Genomic DNA, 12453 nt, shown 5'->3' on the forward strand with positions numbered 1-12453 from the left:
GGGCTTACCCTTCGCTAACGCGACCACCCACACGCGAACATGAAGCTTTATGGGGATTCTGGGGGAGCTTGGCAGTGTTCTACGTGAACACGATCATAGGGTCGCGAACGCGAAGGCCAAGGGGCAGATCCATCGCGAACGCATAGGGCATCTCGTAAACGCAGAGGCCTATAGGGCTGTTGTGCTTTGCGATCACGTCAGGTACTTCACGAACGCGATGAAGACCTGACGCCGGTGATTTAAGATGTTCCAAACACGGGATTTCACCCATTATTCACCATCTTCACGTTAGAGCTCGGCCTAGAGGCGATTTTGAAGAGAAATTTCACAACCATTTCATAGGTTAGTATACTTTAACTTATTTTCTTTCATTTCCATCGACACTCATTGATTTCTAACCTTAATCTATGCTCTTCCATATAGGGATTTGGGTAGAATTGAGGAGGTTTTGTAAAATTGAGATTTAGACCTCAAATTGAGGTCGAATTTTGAAACTAATCACATAATCAGGCTCGGGGGTAAATGGGTAATTGGGTTTTGGTTCGAATGTCAAGTTTTGACCAACCGGGCCCGGGGTTGACTTTTGTTGAATTTTGAAAAAACGTTTAAAGATCTTAACTTTATGTGTTGTAATTGATTTTCCTCGCATTATTTTTGATATTAAGTCAATTTTGGTTAAATTTGATTGGTTTGGAGGCTAATATTAGAGGAAAGGCCCCGGTTGAGTTTTGATTTGATTGAAGAGCGAGGTAAGTGTTGAGTCTAACCTAGATTAGAGAGAATTGGGAACCCTTGAACTATATTTTATGTGAATTATATGTGTAACGGTGTATATGCGAGGTGACGAGTGTATATATGCCATCAAAATAGTTATTTCCATGCTTTCCCGTATTTCATTAATTAACTTATTCCATGTCTTAACTGTTACATGCTTTAGTTGCTTTCTATGCCGTAACTTGTTACTTGTCATTAATTACTCTTGTATTGAAATATTCATTTCTTCCATGATCCCATGATTAATTGCTACTTGCCTTAATTGTCTTACTTGTACACTTTAACCGTCATATATTTGGCTTGTCTTGTTGCTTTGTATTAATTGTAGCATTCCTTGATTTGGCATGGGGTTCCTTATTGCTTTGCTTTCATATTTCTTAATCGTAGAAATTTTTGTGAATTGAATTGTTGAATTGATTACATTTATTGATTTTCTTTATGGATCGGGTTTCACGCCGCAACAAGTGGAATAAGGGAGGATTGATATTGATATGGTCGGATCGGGTTGCACGCCGTAACGAATTTTATATGTGATTTTGATATGGTAAAATAAGGGAGGATTATGATATTGATTCTAATTATATGGTGGGATCGGGTTGAGCCCAACAACAGATTTTACATGTTATTCTTAATATTGATATGGTGAAATAAGGGAGGATTGTATTTTTACGATGGGATCGGGTTGCGCGCCACAAAGGATTATGTGTGTTGTATTCATTGTTGCATTGTGTTATCATTCAGTATTTTCATATCAGGTTTTGAGGACTTATATTTCTGATTTCGAGAATTGATTTTGCGTTCATCAGTTAACTGCTTTGTCATTATTTCCTGTGTTCCTTTCCTATTGTTATTATTATTATTATTATTATACTACTTATAGGTTATTGTAATTGACCGGCCTTATCCTCGTCACTAGTTCTCTCGCAGATGGCGAGAACACGCACATCATCTACGGTTGGACAGGAGTCAGAGCACCATGTGGCAGCTACTACCAGGGGAAGAGACCGAAGTCGATCTAGGAGCCGAGGTAGAGGCAGAGCTCAGCCTAGAGCTCGAGCAGCAACACCTGCAGGGGAGGCTCAGATTGATCATGATGAGGAGGTTCCAGCTCAGACTGTACCCATCAGACCAGCTCAGGTCCCGGAGGGGTTCATAGCCACTCAAGTGCTTCATGATGATCTAGTCCGTTTGGTGGGCCTTATGGAGAGTATAGCCCAGGATGTAACTTTTCCCTTGGCACCAGCCATCTCTCAGGCTGGAGGAAGAGCACAGACTTCTACTACTCACACCCCGGAGCAGATGGCTCCCCAGTATCAGACTCCAGCAGCCCCGCCAGTTGGGGTGGTTCGGCCGATTTTTGCGGCACAGGCCGGTGATAGGCCCACTATATCTTCTGAGGCTTTGTTGAGCTTGGATAAGTTTACAAAGCTCTTTCATGTTAATTTTAGTGGTGCACATTCTGAGGACCCACAAGATTATCTAGACTGCTGCCACGAGGTGCTACGGAACATGGGTATAGTTGAGACCAATGGGGTCAATTTTGCAGTGTTTCACATGATTGGTTCCGCCAAGATATGGTGGAGAGATTATATGTTGGCTAGACCGGTTGGTTCGCCTACACTTACTTGGGATCAGTTTTCACAACTGTTTCTACAGAAGTTCATCCCTGTCACTCTGAGAGGATTACCGCAGGTAGTTTGAGCATCTTCAGTAGGGTAGTATGATTGTTAGCCAGTACGAGACTCGATTTGTAGGCCTAGCTCGCCATGCCATTGTTTTACCCTACTGAGAGGGAGCTAGTGAGGAGATTCATTGATGGGATCACTTTCACTATCAGGCTACAGATGGCCAATGAGACTAGAGATGATATTACTTTCCAAAGGGCTATAGATATTACTAGATGTATTAAGATGGTCCATGCTCAGGAGAGGGGGCCGGTGTCTGATAAGAGGCCTCGTCATTCCGGTAGTTTTAGTGGTGCCTTATCTGGATACAAGGGTACTTTTGGTAGAGCCCATCCTCCCAGGCCATTTCAGTTAGCACTTCAGGTATCTCACAGTGCTTCAGAGAGTCGTGGTCCTTATGTATCTCATTATGGGCAGCTAGTCTACCGTGCACCATTAGCTCCTATCAGTTTCCCTCCGATTCAGAGCTATCATATTTGTTATCCGGCCCATTCGGGTTAGCTTCAGCTTCAGCAGCCACAGTAGCAGGATGGGTGTTTTGAGTGTGGAGGTACTGGTCACATCAGGAGGTTCTGTTTGAGATTGCTGGGTGACATGCCATAACACAGTTCTCGTGCCATGGTTCCGGCACCGGTTTCTCCACCGCCTGCTCAGCGAGCTAGAGGCATGGGTCAGGCAGCCAGAGGTGGAGGTCAGGCCATTAGAGGTGGAGGTCAGGGCGCTAAAGGTGGAGGCCAGCCAGCTAAAGACCGTCTCAGAGACATATGTCAGAGTGGTGGGGCCTAGCCCTGATTTTATGCTTTCCCAGCTAGACCTGAGGATGAGTCATCTGACACCGTTATCACAGATATTGTTCTAATTTTCCATAGAGATGCTTCAGTTTTATTTGATCTAGGCTCTACTTATTCCTGCGTGTCATCCTATTTTGCTTCATATCTAGTTATGTTTCGTGAATCTTTGAGTGCTCCTGTGTATGTCTCCATGCCCGTGAGAGATTCTATTATTGTAGATCATGTCTATCACTCGTGTGTAGTTACTATTCGGAGTCTTAAGACTAGCATAGATCTTCTACTTCTCGATATGGTAGATTTTAATGTTATCTTTGGTATGGATTAGCTGTCACCTTATCATGATATATTGGATTGTCACGCCAAGACGGTGACCTTAGCCATGCGGGGGTTGCCTCAATTATAGTGGAGAGGGACTCCTGGCCATTCTACCAGCAGGATTATTTTTTATGTGAAGGCTCGACGTATGGTCGAGAAGGGGTGTCTAGCTTATTTGGCCTATGTTCATGATTCGAGTGTGGAGGCTCCTTCCATGGATTCGGTACCGGTCGTGCGTGAGTTTCCAGAGGTATTTCTTACAGATCTGCCGGGGATACCACCCAACAGAGATATTGACTTTTGTATTGATTTGGATCCGGACACTCAACCCATTTCTATTCCACCATACTGTACGGCCCCACCGGAGTTAAAGGAATTGAAGGAGCAGTTGCGAGATTTGCTTGATAAGGGATTCATTAGACCTAGTGTCTCATCCTGGGGTGCGCCCGTGTTGTTTGTGAAAAAGAAAGGTGGGTCAATGAGTATGCATTGCCGAGGATCGATGACTCATTTGATCAGCTTCAGGGTGCCAAGATGTTTTTGAAGATTGATTTGAGGTGTGGCTACCATCAGTTAAAGATTGGGGCATCGGATGTCCCTAAGACAGCTTTTCGAACTCGGTATGGGCATTATGAGTTCCTAATGATGTCATTTAGGTTGACAAATGCCCCAACAATATTTATGGATTTGATGAACCAGGTATTCAAGCCCTAGTTGGATTTTTTTGTGGTCGCATTCATTGATGATATCTTGATCTACTCCCGCAGCCGAGAGGAGCATGAGGAACATCTTCGGATTGTACTTCATACTCTGAGAGATAGTTAGTTATATGCTAAGTTTTCGAAGTGTGAGTTTTGGTTAGACCTAGTGGCCTTGATGGGAAATATTGTATCGACAGAGGGCATAAAAGTAGATCCTAAGAAGATTGAGGAAGTTCAGAACTGGCCTAGACCTACTTCAGTTACAGAGATCCGGAGTTTCCTAGGTTTGGCGAGTTATTATCGCCGGTTAGAGTTGGCAGCCATTGTTCATGCGCTAAAGATTTGGAGGCACTAGCTTTATGGCATATCGTGTGAGGTATTCACGGATCATTGAAGTCTATAGTATTTATTCAAACAAAATGATATTAACTTGAGGCATACGAGGTGGTTGGAGCTGTTGAAGACTATGATATCACCATTTTGTATCATCCTGGAAGTACAATATGGTGGCTGATGCCTTGAGTAGAAAGATCGTGAGTATGGGTAGCCTGACATATATCCTAGTTGGTGAAAGGCTGCTTGCATCAGATGTTCACGCTTTGTCCAATCAGTTCATGAGGTTGGATATTTTGGAGCCCAGTCACGTTCTAGCTTGCACTGTCTCTCGGTCTTCCTTGTATGAGCACATCAGAGAGCATCAGTATGATGACCCTAATTTGCCTGTCCTTAAGGACACAGTGTGGCATGTTGGTGCCAAGCAAGTTACTGTTGGAGATGATGGGGTTTTGTGGATGCAGGGTCGTATTTGTGTGCCCAATATGGATGGGCTTCGTGAGTTGACTCTTGAAGAGGCCCACAGTTCCCGATATTTTATTTATCAGGGTGCAGCCAAGATGTATCAGGAGTTGTGGCAACATTATTGATGGAGGAGGATGAAGAAGGATATAGTTGTACATGTAGCTCGATGTTTTAATTGTCAGCAAGTAAGGTACGATCATCAGAGTCCTGGTGGTATGCTTCAAAGGCTAGAGATTCCTGAGTGGAAGTGGGAGCATATTACTATGGATTTTGTTGTTGGACTTCCACTAACTCAGAATAAGTTCGACTAGATATGGGTCATTATGGACAGGTTAACCAAGTCGACATATTTTATTCCAGTGGCAGTTACCTATTCTTCAGAGTGGTTAGCTGAGATCTACATCTGCAAGATCGTCCGTCTTCACGGTGTGTCCATGTCTATCATTTCTAATCGAGGTACACAGTTCACCTCGCACTTCTAGAGGGCCATACAACATGAGTTAGGCACACAGGTTGAGTTGAGTACAACATTTCACCCTAGACAGACGGATAGTCCGAGCGCATTATTCATATACTAGAAGAAATGCTCCGCGCGTGCGTTATGGATTTTAATGGTTCTTGGAATCAGATCTTGCTGCTTGCGGAGTTTGCGTACAACATGGAACCCTATGAGACATTATATGGGAGGCTATGCCATTCGCCAATTGGATGGTTCGAGGTCGGAGAGGCTCGATTGTTTGATACCGATTAAATTCAGGATGCCTTGGAAAAGGTCAAGATTATTCAGGATCGACTTCGCAGCGCTCAATCTAGGTAGAAGAGTTATGCCGACCATAGAATTCGTGATGTTGCATTCATGGTTGAAGAGAGGGTGTTGCTCCGGGTTTCACCCATGAAGGGTGTGTTGAGGTTCGAAAAGAAGGGTAAGTTGAGCCCTAGGTATTTCAGACCATTTGATATTCTTGACAGAGTGGTTGAGGTGGCCTACAAGCTAGCATTGTCACCTAGTTTATCAGCAATCCATCCAGTCTTCCATGTGTCCATGCTCCTGAAGTATCATGGTGATCCATCCCATGTGTTAGGTTTTAGCTCAGTCTAATTGGACAAGGATTTGACTTATGAGGAGGAGCCGGTGGCCATTGTAGCCCGGCAGGATCGACAGCTGAGGTCTAAGAGTTATCCTTCAGTTCGAGTGCAGTGGAGGGGTCAGCCGATCAAGGCAGCCACATGGGAGTCCGAGTCGGACATGCGGAGTAGATATCCATACCTTTTCACCAGTCCAGGTACTTTTCTATGTCCGTTTGAGGATGAACGTTTGTTTTAAAGGTGGAGAATGTGATCACCCGATAGGTCATTTTCAGTTTTATCCTTCATTTCTGTGTTCCGAGACCATGAATAGCTCCGTTTAGATTTTCTCGATTTGCGTGAACAGTCCATGTCTTTTTTCAAAAAACATTTATGCGAAAAATTGATATAAAAGTGAAATTTACCCTTAAAAATGAATTGAGTTGACTACGGTTAATATTTTGTGTAAACAGACCCAAATCAGTGTTTTGAAGGTCTCGGTGGGTCCGTATCGTGATTTGGGACTTGGGCGTATGCTCGGAATCGAATTTGGTAGTCCCTAACTTGATTTAACGTAATTTATTGAAAACTAGTAATTTGAAGGTTTAAAAGAAATCCTAAGTTTGACTGTAGGTTGACTTTGCTACTACCAAGTTTGGATCTCGGTTCCAAAACTTGGTATAGGTTCATTTCAGTATTTATGACTTGTGTGCAAAATTTGGTACAAAACGGAGTGGATTTGACGTGATTCGAACGTTCGGTTGTACATTTTGCGTGTTCTTGAGTTTCTTTGAAATTATCATTCATTTTTATATCTGATTCTTAATTCTAGGTGTTAATTTGATGTTTTGATCATGCGAGCAAGTTCGTATGATGTTATTATACTTGTGTGTATATTTAGTTCGGATCCTGAGGGGCTCGGGTGAGTTTCGGATAAGCGGAGTGATTTTTGGACTTAGGCTATTGCTGGTTTGGAGTCTGTTGGTGTCTGGTGTTTTGTGCTTCGCGATCGTTAAGCCACTCTCGCAATCGTAAAGGGGAGCTTGGGGCTGGGGTGAGTTTACTCTACACGAACACGGGCGACAGTTCGCGAACACGAAGCTTTGCGGGGCTTACCCTTCACGAACGCGACCACCCACACGTGAACGCTAAGCTTTGTGGGGGATTCTGGGGGAGCTAGGTAGTGTTCTACGCAAACACAATCATAGGGTCGCGAACGCGAAAGCCAGGGGGCAGAGCCATTGTGAACACGAAGGCCTATAGGGCTGTTATGCTTCGCGATCGCGTCAGGTCCTTCGCGAACGCGATGAAGACCAGATGCCAGCGATTTAAAATGTTCAAAACACAGGATTTCACCCAGTTTTCATAATCTTCACAATAGAGCTCGGCCTAGAGGCAATTTTGAAGAGAAAGTTCATCACCATTTCATAGGTTAGTATATTTTAACTCATTTTCCTCCGTTTCCATCGTCACCCATTGATTTCTATCCTTAATCTATGGTCTTTAATGGTAGAAAATTAGGGATTCAGGTAGACCTCAAATTGAGGTCGGATTTCAAAACTAATCACATAATCGGGTTCGGGGGTGAATGGATAATTAGATTTTGTCCAAATCTCGGGTTTTGACCAAGTGGGCACGGGGTTGACTTATACATTATAATTGATTTTCCTCGCATTGTTTGTTGATATTAAGTCGATTTTGGTTAGATTCGATTGGTTTGGAGGCAAATGTTAGAGAAAAGGCCCCGGTTGAGCTTTGATTTGCTTGCGGAGCGAGGTATGTGTTGGGTATAACCTTGATTTGAGGGAATTAGGAAACCTTGAACTATATGTTATGTGAATTATGTGTGTAACGGCGTATATGCGAGGTGACAAGTGTATATACGTCGTCAAAATAGTTGTTTCCATGCTTTCCCGTATTTATTAATTATTTTATTCCATGTCTTAATTGTTACATGTTATAAGGCCCCGTAAATTTTCGGCAAGGAATTTAAGGTTTTGTGGTGCCGAGGTAGGCTAAGGTGTTCTAAGGTTGTAGATAATTGCTCGGCGCGGTACAGAGGTTTTGGATTGAATAATGCACTGAGGAGTTGATGGAAATTTTTGGCAGAAGAAGGCAATTCTGCGGTCAATTTCGCAACCGCAGAACCATTTCGCGGGCCGCATAATCATCGCGGAGTTGAGCAGAATAATTATTGAATTTTGAAGGTCATTTTGCTGTCCATTATGCGATCGCATATCTGTTTCGCGGTCCACACTTCCGTCGCAGATTTAGCATGAAGAATTTTGGAGGGTAATTCTGCGGTCCATTTTGTGGCTGCATAACTAGTCTGGGGACCACAGACCTGGCCGTAGACTTGCCCAGGCCAGCCCAGCTTTAGGTATCATTTTTGTGGGCCGCATATTTTTTCTTCGGTCAACTATGCGAGCGCATAGTTGAGTTTGGAGGATCCATTTTTCTTTTTTTATAACCTGACCACATTTTGATTAAAAGCCTTTAAGGCTCATTTTGAAAGAAAATATCTAATGTTTTAGAGAAAAGTGAGAGTATCTTAGAGAGAGAGGGTGAATACCTAGCAATACTACTCATCTACTCTTGCCCCAATCTTCAAGAATCAAGGAAGTCATTCACTAGACCATCATCTATCCAGGTAAATCTTTCTCCCAATCTTCCATGCAAGATGTTATGGGTCTAAGTATGTTGTAGGGTTGGAGATAGGCCAGCATGTGCCAATATGAGGTAGTATGTGGGGTTTTTGAACTATTTCGGGTAGTTTCTTGTTGAAATTGGTTGAGGGGGGGGAAGGGATTACCATTGTAGAGCTTTCTAGTCGATTTTGCATAGTAGGTGTTTGAGAAAATTCCCAAGAGAGTTATACCATAGATTCCTTCTAATTATTATCCGATTTTCGCTATCTTCCTGTAGATTTATATTGCTATAAGTGTTGGGACGTTGTAGTAACTTAAGAAAAGCTCAAGAAAGATATGTTGGCTAAACTTCTTTCTTGTAGAATCGAATTCCATGATGTTCCCGTAAGATTCAAGAATGGTTGACCCATGTTCCTAGTTCCTATGTTCCGAAGTTGTTCCTAATAAATTCGATTATTCTAAATAAGTGTTGTGTCGAAAGGTATATGTACTCAAAATGTGTTCCAATTGTTCCTATCATATCATGATCTCTTTTGAGAATGTGTTCAAGTATGGTTTATGCATTAAATGTTATGACTCCAATTTGTGTTTCAAATGAAAGCTTGTTAGGCTTAATTTGGAAGGAAAACCCAATGTGCTTAAGATTCATATTGTTCATATACATATCAAGTCTTGATTTCTAAATGCTCTTATTGTTGATAAACTACGATGATGCTTGAAAGCGAAAAAAGTGAGTGAGATATAAAATGTGGCCATGGTTGTTGTAACTAGTACATTTGATTTGAATTCATATTTCAATCGTAAGGCACCATGCTCTCATTTACAAGTATTTCCAATGTGGTTTGCGTTCTTACATACTCATTAGTTGAAATTGTGTATTGCCCTTTTGGGAAAAAATATTTCAAGAATAAATGGTGTCTCACTCGTTTATGATTTGTTTACATGTGTTGCGATTGCAAGTCATGTTGATCCATACTTGGGAGAGAAATCCACTGTGTTAAAAACCTTCATTACTAATGAATTTAAAGTTATGATTTACGAAATATTCTATATATTGATATTTATGATGATGATCCTTGAAAGTAAAGAAATGAAAGTGTGGAATATGAAATACGGCCAACGTGCCATGAATGAAGAACTCTATGAATGGCCAAGAGAGCCCAATAAAAAAATGATGTTACGAGTAGTTGAAAGTACTAATGGAGTTATATATGGGGTGAAAGGTTATGATATGAATGTGTTTGTATTTCTATTTCCTTTGTGTGCAAAGAAAAATTGTTTTTGGGAGTATCATTAGCGAGCCGAGGAAGGGTGGCTTGTAATGGCCCACACCTGAAACTACACGTGCCGGTGTAGGAGTGGATTGTGATTATTTCCCTTAATTGGGATGAGATTGATGTGTTGCTATTATTCCCCTTAATTGGGATGCGATTGATGTTAGCCTTGGATTAGAAGTAGACAACATGGCATATGTGGGAAAGCGGCCTAGCCGATCGGGTGGAGATCGGACTCCATGTCTCGCACATGGTGGTTCCTACTCTTGGTAACACCTTTTTTCGCATCACCATGTCAATCCACATTGTTTGTAGATAGATGGCCTAGCCGATCGGGTGTGATCGAACTCCGTGCTAAAAACACTGTGGTATATCAGTGCTAATGATCTCCCCACCAACCAAAAATAATATTATTTTCGTATTTTTAAAATTGTTATGTTTTAACTTGGCATTTGGATATCATTGATTGTTACTTGATGCTTTCATGGCTTCCCCTTCTTATATTGGTATTCTATTTCATGAGAGGATATTTAGATTTACATACAAGTACTATTCCATATGTACTAACGTCCCTTTTCACGGGGGCGCTAAATCTTTAATCGATGCAGGTGGTTCGTTAGCGGGTAGCTTTGACCCTCGTTAGCAGTTACTCTCTACTCAACAAGTTTTGGCGAGCCCTATTCTGTTCCGGGCCTTATGTCACTTGACATTGTACATTGTATTTTGAGGTATAGTCGGGGCCTTGTCGTCGACACTTCCATACTACCTTTCTGTTGTACTTAGAGGTTCGTAGACATATTGTGGGTGGTGGTAGATGTTGGGTAATGAACTAGAAGTATTGGTATTTGGCAAACATGTTTTATCTCGTAATTATGAACTTGTGATATTTTGAAAACTGTAAAAGAATCTCCTTTGAGTAATGGAAAAAGATTGTGGAACACTTTCCTCTACTCGTGTCTATCTCTTGTTACTGATTCTTATAAGGCTTATAATATGAGAATCATTCTTTCAAATCAATCTCGAACCACTCGAAAATTAAAATCGACCATACACGCAATTTATAATACATAACATGAAGCTACTCGCAGCCTCGAACTACCGAACAAAAATGTAAATGATCAAAATAATTGGTCGGGTCGTTACATTCTGCCACTCCTAAACAAACGTTCGTCCTTGAACGTGCCAAGAATCATTCCAAAATCATCAAATCACTGTATAAACTCACCATACACATACACGCGGGTGATCCCACGTCACCCCAATCTACTTAAGCCAAGCAACACCATCTCGACTATAGATTATTCCTTCTACCTATAACGATAAGCCTTAGAACCAAGTTTCAATGTACAAGCATCCCCCAAAGATCCTATTCTCACATAAACACAATGTATCAACCTCAACCGGCTGCAACATATCATAAGTATATTCACAGGGCATAACCACACGACGTAACTCATCGCTCACAAGCCCATAGCAACACCGCCAACCATAATAGCTGCCCATTATCAAACCCAATACCAGTAAATAACCTTGTATCAACTAGAACCTGGTCCCAAACCTTCATGACACTGATAATGATGTAAGAAATATGTGAAAACTCATAATCACTCATCCGACCAACAAGACACACCAGACGCCACCTAGTCACATACGGCGCAATGAGGAACATATGAAAGAACTATCAAACAAGTCCGACAGGCACAACTCCCTATCAGCACCATACTATGAATCCATCTCCACAAGGGAGAAGCAAAACACACAAATTCATCACAATGAATCTCATCCTAACACAACCCCACTATGGCACGTAGCCATGTCCAAACGTAACGATCCACATAGAAACATGAGGATCCCATCCTCAACTCTAAATCATCAATAGGATAGACATCCCATCATCTAAAAATCTTTAACTAACTCAATCCCATGAAACAAAATCATAACACGTAACAGACTCCCCATGATTGTAGAGTACCTCAATCATAAGTCATGGCCAAACCGTCCAGAAATCACATCAAAACCCACCTGATTAAGTAATAGATATTCCATCCTAGTCTCATAACCCTCAAATTGTACAAACTAGAATGATAGACACGGTCTACCACATTAGAACCCCACCCAAACAGGTGTAGACACATAAACAGAGTACATGAATCACAAAACATATCCATATATGAAGAGAGATGGGATGACTCATAGCATTAAATAGGACCCGGATCAAATAAAATTTATCTATCTATATGACAAATCGGGACCATACCTGTAACGACATCATCTGGTGCAACGACCTCGGCCCTACCAGGAAAAGCATAACAGCGGGCCTAACGTCCCCCTCTAGGACGTCCTCTACCCGCATGTCCTCTACCTCTAGCAGGCTGCGCAGGTGTAGTAATAACTGCAGTGGA

This window comes from Nicotiana tabacum, chromosome 14, assembly GCF_000715075.1.
Source record: "Nicotiana tabacum cultivar K326 chromosome 14, ASM71507v2, whole genome shotgun sequence".
Taxonomy (NCBI): Eukaryota; Viridiplantae; Streptophyta; class Magnoliopsida; order Solanales; family Solanaceae; genus Nicotiana; species Nicotiana tabacum.